Source organism: Moschus berezovskii, chromosome Y, assembly GCF_049115385.1.
Source record: "Moschus berezovskii isolate FMDL1 chromosome Y, NW_MosBer_1.0, whole genome shotgun sequence".
NCBI classification, from domain to species: domain Eukaryota; kingdom Metazoa; phylum Chordata; class Mammalia; order Artiodactyla; family Moschidae; genus Moschus; species Moschus berezovskii.
This window is the reverse complement of record NC_142489.1, coordinates 28,471,411-28,483,028: the sequence shown is the minus strand read 5'-3', so window position 1 is coordinate 28,483,028 and position 11,618 is coordinate 28,471,411.

Genomic DNA, 11,618 nt, shown 5'->3' with positions numbered 1-11,618 from the left:
CATTGAAAAGGGTCTATCTTTCCTTTTTCCATTTGCTTTTTGCTTCCTGTTTTTTCACAGCCAGTTGTAAGGCCTACATATAGAGCCATTTTGCTTATTTTTTTTTTTATTTCCTTTTCTTGCAGATGGTCTTGAATTCTGTCTCGAATACACTGTCATAAAACTCTGTCCATAGATCATCGGACAATATTTGTGTCAGATCTAGTCCCTTAAGCCTATTTCTCACTTCCACTGTATAGTCATAAGGGATTTGGTTTAGGTCACACCAGAATGTTCTTGTGGTTTTCTCCACTTTCTTCTATTTTAGACTGAATTTGGCAATAAGGAGTTCATGATATGAGCAAAGTCAGCTCCCAGTCTTGTTTTTCTGACTGTATAGTACTTCTGCATCTTTGGCAGCAAGTAATTCAAAAGCTTCTTAATGAAAGTGAAAGAGGAGAGTGAAAAGGTTGTCTTGAAGCTCAACATTCAGAAAACAAAGATCATGGCATCTGGTCCCATCACATCATGGGAAATAGAAAAACAGTGGAAACAGTGTCAGAATTTATTTTTTTGTGCTCCAAAATCACTGAGGATGCTGATTGCAGCCAGGAAACTAAAAGACGCTTCCTCCTTGGAAGGAAAGTTGGATACCAAACTAGATAGCACTTTAAAAAGCTGAGACATTACTTTGCCAACCAAGGTCTGTCTAGTCAAGGCTATGGTTTTTCCAGTGGTCATGTATGGATGTGAGAGTTGGACTGTGAAGAAAGCTGATCGCCAAAGAATTTATGCTTTTGAAATGTGGTGCTGGAGAAGACTCTTGAGAGTCCTTTATATTGCAAGGAGATCCAACCATTCCATTCTAAAGGGGATCAATCCTGGGTGTTCATTGGAAGGACTGATGCTAAAGCTGAAACTGCAATACTTTGGCCACCTCATTGACTTACTGGAAAAGACTCTGAAGCTGGGAAGGATTGGGGGCAGGAGGAGACGGGGATGACAGAGAATGAGATGGCTGGATGGCATCACCGACACGGTGGACATGAGTTTGTGTGAACTTCGGGAGTTGGTGATGGACAGTGAGGCTTGGCATGCTGTGATTCATGGGGTCGCAAAGAGTCAGACACGACTGTGAGACTGAACTGAACTCAACTGAATACAAGCAATCTGATTTCGGCGTCAACCAACTGGTGATGTCAAGCATACAACTATACAAAACAACTTGACAACTTGATAAAACCGCCATATCACCTCACCCATCAAGTAACCAGTTTAGAAAGTCCTGACTGACCTAGATAAGGAACATTCTGAAGGACCATACTCCTTTCTCCCCTCACTTTAATTCTTGTTATTATGTTAATTTTCCTTTTTATTCTTTGAATTCAGTGACAGAATGGAAAACATCATAACCTGTGGTACTCCACATCAGGACAAAGAAAATGCAGAACTCCAGGGCCATGTTATTTCTTTTCTGTCAAGTTTGCTTATGCTCATAGATGTGTTGTGATATTCTCTAGGATCTGAGAGAAAGAAAGTTTGGTTTTGAAGTGTTTGTTACTGTTTGATAATAAGGTATGTCTCAAAATTATAATAAAAATGACAAGGAATGCCCCACTGTCTCTGTTGGGGAAATGTTGTGAAAACTTAAAGCAAGGAGTAGAGGAAACGATAAAGCCTCAGGATTCAAGCCAATAGTACCTCAGTAAATGGGCTAGGAATGATCCAAAACAATGGATAATCAAGAATACTGCGTGGTTGTCCCTGAAATAAGCCCAGGAGAATATCCTTTACATGAAATTGGCCAAGTACTTAGTTTTCTCAGGTGGTAATAATGACAAGGAAGCGAGCATGCTGCTGGAGGACTATTGTCACTACTATGGGTGACACTAGGGCAATAACAAGTCAATGTGTTCCACAGAGTAGCAATCTGAGAGCCATATCGTTTAATGATTTGTTTGGACAGATAGTTATAATGTTCTAAAAAAAAAAAATGGGGGTGGGGGAAGACGGGGACGACAAAGAATGAGACGGCTGGATGGCATCACCGAATCTATGGACATGAGTTTGAGTGAACTCCAGGAGGTGGTGATGGACAGGGAGTACTGGCATGCTGTGATTCATGGGGTCTCAAAGAGTCGGACATGACTGAGCGACTGAACTGAACGGAACTGAAATAGCCTATTAGTGTGTGTGGGTATGTGTGTGTGTGTGTGTGTGTGTGTGTGTGTGTGATGTCTCTCCACACTTCAAGGCAAAGGATTTTTAAGGAGGGTGGATTGGGTCCCAAGGCTAACATTACTGCCTAAGGAAAGGCTGTAAGTTCTGTTTAGTTCAGTTCAGTTTGTCAGTGGTGTCTGACTTTTTATGACACCATGAACTGCAGCACACCAGGCTTCCGTGTCCATCACCAACTCCTGGAGGTTACTCAAACTCATGTCCATTGAGTCGGTGAAGACATCCAACAACTTCATCCTGTGTACCCTTATCTCCTGCCTTAAGTCATTCTCAGTATCAAAGTCTTTTCAAATGTGTTAGCTCTTCACATCAGATGGTCAAAGTATTTGACTTTAGCTTCAGTATTAGTCCTTCAATGCACAGTCAGGACTGATGTCCGTTAGGATGGACAGGTTGGATCTCCTTGCATCCAAGGTACTCCCAAACGTCCTCACCAACACCACAGTTCAAAAGCATCAATTCTTCTGCACTCAGCTTTCTTTATAGTCCAACTCTCACATCCATACATGACTACCAAAATAACCATAGCTTTGACTAGATGGACCTTTGTTGGCAAAGTATTATCTCTGCTTTTAAAGATGCTGTCTAGGTTAGTCATAACTTTCCTCCCAAAGAGTGTCTTTTATTTCTTGGCTGTACATGTCTATAATACGCAGGACATGGAAGCAACCTAGATGCCCATCAGCAGATGAATGGATAAGAGACCTGTAGTACATATATACAATGGAGTATCACTCAGCCATTAAAAAGAATACATTTGAGCCAATTCTAATGAGGTGGATGAAAATGGAGCCTATTATAGTAAGTCAGAATGAAAACCATCAATACAGTATAATGATGCATATTATGGAATTTAGAAGGATGGTACCAATGACCCTATATGCAAGACAGCAAAAGAGACACGGATATATAGAACAGTCTTTTGGACTCTGTGGGAGAAGGTGAGGGTGGGCTGATTTGAGAGAATAACATTGAAACATGTATATTATCATGTTTGGAAGAGATCAACAGTCCAGGTGTGATGCATGAGACAGGGTGCTTAGGGCTCCTGTACTGGGATGAACTTGAGGGGTCAATGGGAAAGGAGGTGAAGGGGTTTCAGCATTAGGAACACATGTACACCCATGGCTGATTCATGAAAATATAGGGCAAAAACCATATACATAATTAGCCTCCAGATAAAATTTTAAAAAATTAAATAAATATATAGATAGATTCATGGCTGCAATCACCATCTGTAGTTTAATTTAGAGCCCCCCAAAATAAAGTCATCTACTTTCTCCACTGTTTCCAGATCTATTTGCATGAAGATATAGAATCGTATGCCATGATCTTAGTTTTCTGAATGTTTAGCTTTAAGCCAGCGTTTTCACTCTTCTTTATCATTTTCATCAAGAGAATTTTAGATCTTATTCACTTTCTGCCGTAAAGGTGCTGTCATCTGCATCTTTGAGGTTATCAATATTTCTCTCAGCAATCTTGATTCCAGCTAGTTCTTCATCCAGTCCAACATTTCTCTTGATGTACTCTGCATATGTTAAATAATCACGGTGACAATACGGCGTTGACACGCTCCTTTTCCTACTTTGAACCAGTCTGTTGTTCCATGTCCAGTTCTAACAATTGCTTCTTGAACAGCATACAGATTTCTCAAAAGACAGGTAGGGGGCCTGGTATTTCCATCTCTTGAACAGTTGACCACAGTTTATTGTGATATACACAAAGGCTGTGGCAGAGTTAATAAAGTTGAAATATGTTTATGTTTGTTTATCTTTCTGAAATAACTTTCTGTTTCAGTGATCCAGAAGATGTTGACAATTTGATCTCTGGTTCCTCTGCCTTTTAATAAAACCAGCTTGAACATCTGGAAGTTCACAGTTCATGTGTTGTTGAAGTCTGGCTTGGAGATTTTTGAGCATTATTTTATTAGCTTGTGAGATGAATGCAATCATGTGGTAATTTGAACATTCTTTGGCATTGCTTTTCTTTGGAATTGGAATTAAAACTGACATTTTCCAGGCCTATGGCCACTGCTGAATTTCAAAACTTTGCTTTTACATTGAGTGCAGCACTTTCACAGCATCATCTTTTAAGATTTGGAACAGCTCAATTGAAATTCCATTATACCCATTAGCTTGGTACCTAATGAGACTTCCTAAGGCACACTTGAATTCACATTCTAGGATATCAGTGTCTAGGTGAGTGATCACACCATCGTGGAATATCTGAATCATGAAGATCTCTTTGGTACAGTTCTTCTCGGTGTTCTTGCCACCTCTTCTTAATATTGCTGTCATGGTATAGCTGTAAATATGAGGAAATAGATATTCTCATGTAAGGAAAATAGAGATTTCTACTGGTAAAAACAAAGTCAATGTGTAGTACCAAGACTTAAACAGGACAAGTGAAATACCATTGTGTTAGGAATACAATGTCTCCATGCAAAGAAAAAGGCAATAGAGGCATTCTGTGTGTTTCTCCTTTTTATCCAGACTTCAAGGCCCTAACCAGCCCACACCAGGTACGATTTCTCTGTACACCACTCTTACAAGGTCAAGTGGTATAGATGCCTAGGCCGACTAGAATTATTTGCTGATGTAATTGAAATGATAGCTTTAGGAGAAGCCTAAACTCATATTTTGGACAAGATGCAGGAGATAGTATGGGAAAGGGAAATGTAGCATGCTGCAGTACCTAGGGTGGCAAACGGTGATGACAAGGACACGACTTGGCAGCTGAGACACAACAAATACCTGACAGTAAAACCCTTTGAAAAATTCAGCCTGACGTGTTTTCCCCCTGGCTTAGACCCTGGAGGGCCTTTAGGTTCCCATACTTAGGAAGAAAAGATAACTTACTTCAACCTTTTCTTGGGCTTCGTGGAGTCATTTGGGGCCAATGGATTCAGAATGACACGTACCAGTGTCATCTGAAAGTAGCAGCACCATCATGATAAACAATGCAATCTTCCTGGAGGTTTGTTGTATTCTACCTGGACTCTGGCATCTCTCTAGTAAAAGACAGTATGACCCAATTGGCTAAGCGTGTTCACGGTAAGAAGCTCTTACTCCTTAAGAAGGTGACAAAAAGGAGTCTTGCAAATATATGCTCATTGACAGATTCCTAGGTTGTTTCTCATGATCACCCTTTTAGAATGACTTAATCTACCCACTGCTCCCTTCTGTTGGGCCTTTTAACTCTAACGCCATAATCATTGACCTTTACACGATTCCTCTTCAAGAAACATAAACACATTCCTTACAAATTTATCCTCGTTTTCCTGCAATTAGTAGATTTCAATGATTCTGATCAGTGAAAGCTCTTTACTTCGAAGAATACACAACAGTGGTCTCTTTAACAAATATTATTGGGCGAATTCAACCCAACACAGCTAGATTACATGAGTATTATAACAGCCTTCTCATAGAGACACTGTTTAAAGTGCTACCAGCCAAGGAGTCTGAAAAATAGGGAAAAAAGCTCCATGCCCTCCCCTGGCTGAACTCTTACACACTGAGTCTTCATCCTCATTTGCAAATTATTATCCTAGCCTCAAAATTCATGTTGGTTCTCTTTGGCAGTTCTCAAGCTTTTACACTCTAAGACAGTGTTCTTTCTATTTTCTCCTACGAATCATTTCACTATCTACTTCCACCTGCTCACCAAATCATAGAATGACATATAATATGATTTCTTCATGATTCCATTTGGCAAGGGAAATGCATAGAACAACTGGCCAAAAGCTTACCATTTTAGTGCAAGATCATTCTTTATAAAACCCTGAAAAACAATGAGGCATTATAATGGAACAACCTCTACAATTCTGCTCTCCCTTAATATAATACTTAGAAGTGCTGGATAGAACAGCCAAATTATTGGGAAAGTAGAAGCTGGTGGAATAGGTGAAGGCCCAATCAGCACCATTAAAACTGCCTCTACATTTAGAGCCACTGACTGAAAAATAAGAAGACACAGCTAACTTTATAGCCGAAAGACACTATACAACCAATGCTGTATAAACATGTGCGTAGAGTCAGGAAACAAGGGAGCATAGCAGTCAGGTTGGTACTTGAGCCCCAAGAAAGGACACATATAAGGAGATGGATATTATGGGCTTGGGGAATCATCACAGCGTGACACATTCAGAGTGTATAATGGGTCCCAATGCCTGGGATCTGACATCAGGAAGATGAGTCCACTCTGCTGGTGAAAACTTGGAATGAAGCTGGTTTGTAATGAACAGTAAGGCTCTAAGAAACCTGAAGTCCACTAGTGAAGAACATGTACACATCTATTTGTTTCTGAAACAAGGCAGAAGAATCGGAGTGAATCTGCTCAGAATGATGGCCAGTTCGCAGGACCATCACTATGTGTATCTCATGCCCCAAATAACACTCAACACATACTCTAGTTCTTCTTGCTCTGTAGGTGCTCCCATCTGGGGGTGAATTTTCCATTCCTGGAGAAGGAAACAGTAATCCACCAGTATTCTTGCCTGGAGAATCCCATGGACGGAGAAGCCTGGAAGGCTACAGTCCACGGGGTCGCAAAGAGTCAGACATGACTGAGTGACGGAACGGAACGGAACGGAGACAGGGAAGAGAATGAACTCAGGACAAACAGAATCAGTTCAGAATCAGCCCTCAAGAGTTCCACTCCCGAAACCTGGGAGAAAAATCCCAACTTCAAGTCGAATTATTGGATACTGAGAAGAAAAGCCCCATAATACCTGTCAGTGGAACTACGCCCACTATCTCCAACCCCGTGTCCTTCCTATGTGAACACTGCCTGAACACACTGGGGTGTCACAGGACGCCCACTTTTGTCATGTCCAGCTCTCAAACCAAAGTCACAGGGCAAATGTATATTACACAGACTGGCCATATATAAATCCATCACCTTTACAATAAGAGTAATTGTTTCAATTCACCTTTTTCACAAGGAGAAAGATAAATTGAGAAGTCTTGCCTGTTTGATTCCAATGGAAAAAAAAAAGAGAAAGAAAAACAAAAAAAGGAATACATCACACATGAAATAGAGAAATCATTTAACAGATACAGTTTGAAGCCTGAGTAACAAAAATGCAAAATCAGATAGAGAAAAATGCAGATGGACAAAGAAAACATTTTAACAATAAATGAGAAATAATATGGAAAAAAAAAGCGCTCATGAAGAATAAAATAATGAAATAGAAAACACATTAGAAGGAAATAATAGAGAAAAAGTGACACAGAAGAATGCGTTTGTGCCCTGGAAGATTCTATAGAGAAAAACACTGAAGCAGAATTGCAAATAGATGAGCAAATTTACAAATAAAGACCAGTTTAAATAATCTATTTGACAATATAAAAATAGCAGCATTGCGATATTTGGGGTCTCAGAAAGGAAGAAATAAAAAGCAGTTGATATGATATAGATAAAATTATGGCTGATCAGTTCCAAAACCTGAAGAAAGAAAGAAACTTAGAAATCTAGGGAGATAAAGAACAGAGAGTTCCAGAAAGTTGCATGGAGACTGAAATGAAGACATATCAAAATTAAATGGAAAGTTGAAAAGAAAGTGAAATGGAATAAGGGAAAAGAAAGTACACAAAAGAAATCCACAAGGTTATCCGCTGACTCACGATTTCTGAAGTGGGGTTGCAGTGGGCCTTCTTCGGATTGTCAATTGATGTTGGATTTGTTGGCTACTCATGGAAGACTTTGGGGCCTGACAAGGCCCATGCTGACCATGCTCGTATTGCCAGAAGTCCATTGGTGAAGATCTGTGGTTTGATCCTTTGCAGTACTACCTCAAGGTAACTGAGAGAATCACGGGTTGTAAGGGGGTCAGGAGGTGAGACCTGAAGTATGGAGACCAAGACACTCCTTTCCTAAATGGGAAAACTCAGGCTCACGCAGGCCGACTGCAGAGCCTGGATTCAGGTCATGCAGGTAGCAGCTGGTAGGCTGAGACTTGAGACTTGGGGACTTAATGTGTAGAAGCCACACTCAAAGGATCTGTGGTTACACCCTGAGAGTCCTGGGTGACTCTGATGGAGGCAAGGCTGCCGTCACCAGACATCCTGCTGCTCAATCAGTTTGAAATCACCTGAGCTCTTCACTCCCAACCCTCATGATAGGAAGCCCTGTCAGTTGGTAGGGGTTTCTCTCTGGTGTCCCACTGCATTTTTGTGTTGACTTTGGCATATTTTGTGAATTTACATATTCACTGCTTAGCCTTTCTCCACTGCCACACAGGCAATGCTGGAAGTGGCTTCAGGCTAGTTGGAGATACTACTGAGCAGATGTTGGAGGAAATGGACAGGTATCTCAAAAGGCAAGCCATTGTGCCTGCTGATGTTATCTCCCACATTGCGGGACACAGCATCTTCAGCTCCTGAAACGTGAGTGTTCCCTGTTTACTTTTGTGTCCCTGTGTTTTGCATATGTGTGTAGATGTATTACATGTGTTTGTGTCAACTGTATTTGTGCCTGCTTATCTGTGTGAGTATGTCCAGCCCACTAAAGACACATAGGTGAAGACCAAAGATGTGAGATATGAAGCAACTAGAAAAGGAGATATCCACAGACTTGGGGAGAATGGTCAATGAATATCTGTGGTACCACAGTCCCGGAGAGGAATGAGGAAATGATGGTCATTGATAACTGGAAGATGGCTCCTCAAATCTGGAATTACCTAAGAGACATAAACATGCTCAACATCTCTGCTCTGTCGTGGGGTGAGTTTGTACTTGGAAAAGGGATTGGAGAGTTTGAAGAGTCACCCAGAGTAAATCAAGTACGGTGGGGCTTTGAATCCATTGCTTGTGGACCCATCGGTCTTTGAGACACGTACTGGCCTGTGGAAATGGAGGTCATGGTAGTAGGACCTACGATTTAAAAGAGGCCAAGGTTCTTTGAAAATGTGTAGAGTCTGGGAGAAGGAAGCCCAGATGGTGAGCCGGCTGCACTTTAGAAACGTTCCACACATGTAAGAAACATACAGGGGAACATCCTGGCTAGTGTGTTGCCTAGCATCAGCCAGGACACTCCCTCACATAGTGTGGTACACACTGGGACTTTGTGAGAGAAAGGATCTCCTAATATATTTGCGTAGTTACATCGGAAGCTTGATTATGCCCAAATGGACTGATTTTTCTTTCCTCTTGATGAACGAAGGTGCCAGAAATCAGTTTTACACAGTCTACATTACTTCCCTACCATTCATGTATAAAATATGAAATATATATTATTTTCTTTGATTTAGTTAACTTGCTTTAATCTTTAATTTAATGATTTAATTAATTTGTTTTAATCTTTACAATTTTGTAGGGTTTTTCTGACTTACATTGATATGAATCAGCCCGCGGTGTATATATCCCACAACACATGAATCCATTTCCACCTCAATCCTCACCCATTGTTCTGCACAATTTAAGAAAAGCAGTGTTGAATGTCCTGCTTAATGTATTGAGGGTGCACTGATCATCTATTCGACGGATAGTAATAAACATATTTCAATGTGGTTCCCTCATATTGTCCCACCCTCGCCTACTCCCTCATAGTCTATAAACTGTTTTACCACTGTGTCTCTTTTTGCGAAAGACTCCTAGTTTCTGCATTCCAAATTCAACTAGTTCAGTTGCTAAGTCATGTTGGACTCTTTGCAACCCCATGATCCGCAGCACACCAGGCCTCCCTGTCCATCACCAACTCCCGGAGTTTACCCAAACTCATGTCCATTGAGTCGGTGATGCCAACCAGCCATCTCATCCTCTGTCGTCCCTTTCTCCTCCTGTCCTCCATCTATTCATATCAGAGTCAATAATTCTTATTATTTCTTTAGTGACAAGGCATAAACTCAATCTTTTCCCATGTATTATTTCTTCACACCAGGGTAGCCAAAGTATTGGAATTTCAGTTTCATCATCCGTCTTTACAATGTATATTTAGGGTTAGTTTCCTTTAAGATTGATGGGGTTGATCTCCTTGCTGGACAAGTGTCTCTGAAGACCCATCTTTCGCACCCATTTGCAAAGCCTCAATTCTTTGGCACTCAGCCTTCTTTATAGTGAATCTAGCACATCCGTACATGTCTACGGGTAAAACCATAGCTCTGACTATAAAGACCTTTGTTGCCAAGGAGATGTCTCTGCTTTTCAGTACATTGTGTCTAGGCTTATCATAGCTTTTCTTTCCAGGAGCAGGGGTTTTTCTTTTCATGGATGTGATCAGTGTCTCCAGAGATTTTGGAGCCGAAGAAAACTGTCTGTATCTGTTTTCATTTTTACCCTTTCTATTTGCCAAAACATTATTATTCTTTGTCCTGCCTCATTTCATACACCAACCCCAACCATCCCCATTGCACCAGGTATCTCTTTACTCTGTTTTTATGTTCCAGAACCCTATAATTAAATGGACATCTTTTATCGGTGTTATTTCTAGAAAGACTTGCAGGTCTTCCTAAAACCATTAAAGTTCCCTGGTAACATAGAAGTTGAAGAATTGAAAAGCAGAGACTTCCATTTTTCATGTAGGAAATTCTGCACCCAGGGGTTCATGTTCAAGAAAGAGAACTCCTTATTCCTTGTAGGAAAAATAACTCTCCTGATTTTCAACTGTGAAATGTAGAAAATTCTATATGTAATGTAGGAAAAAAAATCTTCATCAAGTATTCACATGTAAATTGTAGAGAATTTATATTTCAAATAGGAATATAGGCATTGATTTCCCTATGTGAAATAAGAAATTCCATATTTCAAGTAGTAAAGATGGCAAATGTACAGGTGATGTGAAACAAAAAGACACTTTTTCACTCTCTTCTTTTACTTTGCTTAAGAGGCTTTCAGATTTTCCTTAATTTCTGTCATAAGTGTGGTTTCATCTGCATCTTTACAGTTATTGATATTTTCTATGTAGTCTTGATTCCAGCTTCTGCTTCGTACAACACATATTTCTCGTGATGTGTTCTGCATGTAGTTAAATAAGTAGGGTGACAACATAACCTTGACCTACTTCCATGCCTTGTTCTAACTGTTGTTTTCTGACATGCATACAGTTTTCTCAAGAGACAAGTCAGGTGATCTGCTATTCCCATCTCTTGAAGAATTTTCCACACTTTATTGTGATCCAGAGAGTCAAAGGCTTTGGCATAGTCAATAAAGCAGAAATAGATGATTTCTGGAACTCTCTTGTTTTTTCAGAGATCCAGCAGATGTCTGCAATTTGATCTCTGATTCCTCTGCCTTTCCCCAAACCAGCTTGAACATCTGGAAGTTGACGGTTCACATATTGTTGAACCCTGCCGTGGAGAATTTTGAGCATTACTTTATTAGCACATGAGTTGAAGGCAATTGTATAATAGCTTGGGTATTCTTTGGCATTGTGTCTCTTTGAGATTGGAATGAACACTGACCTTT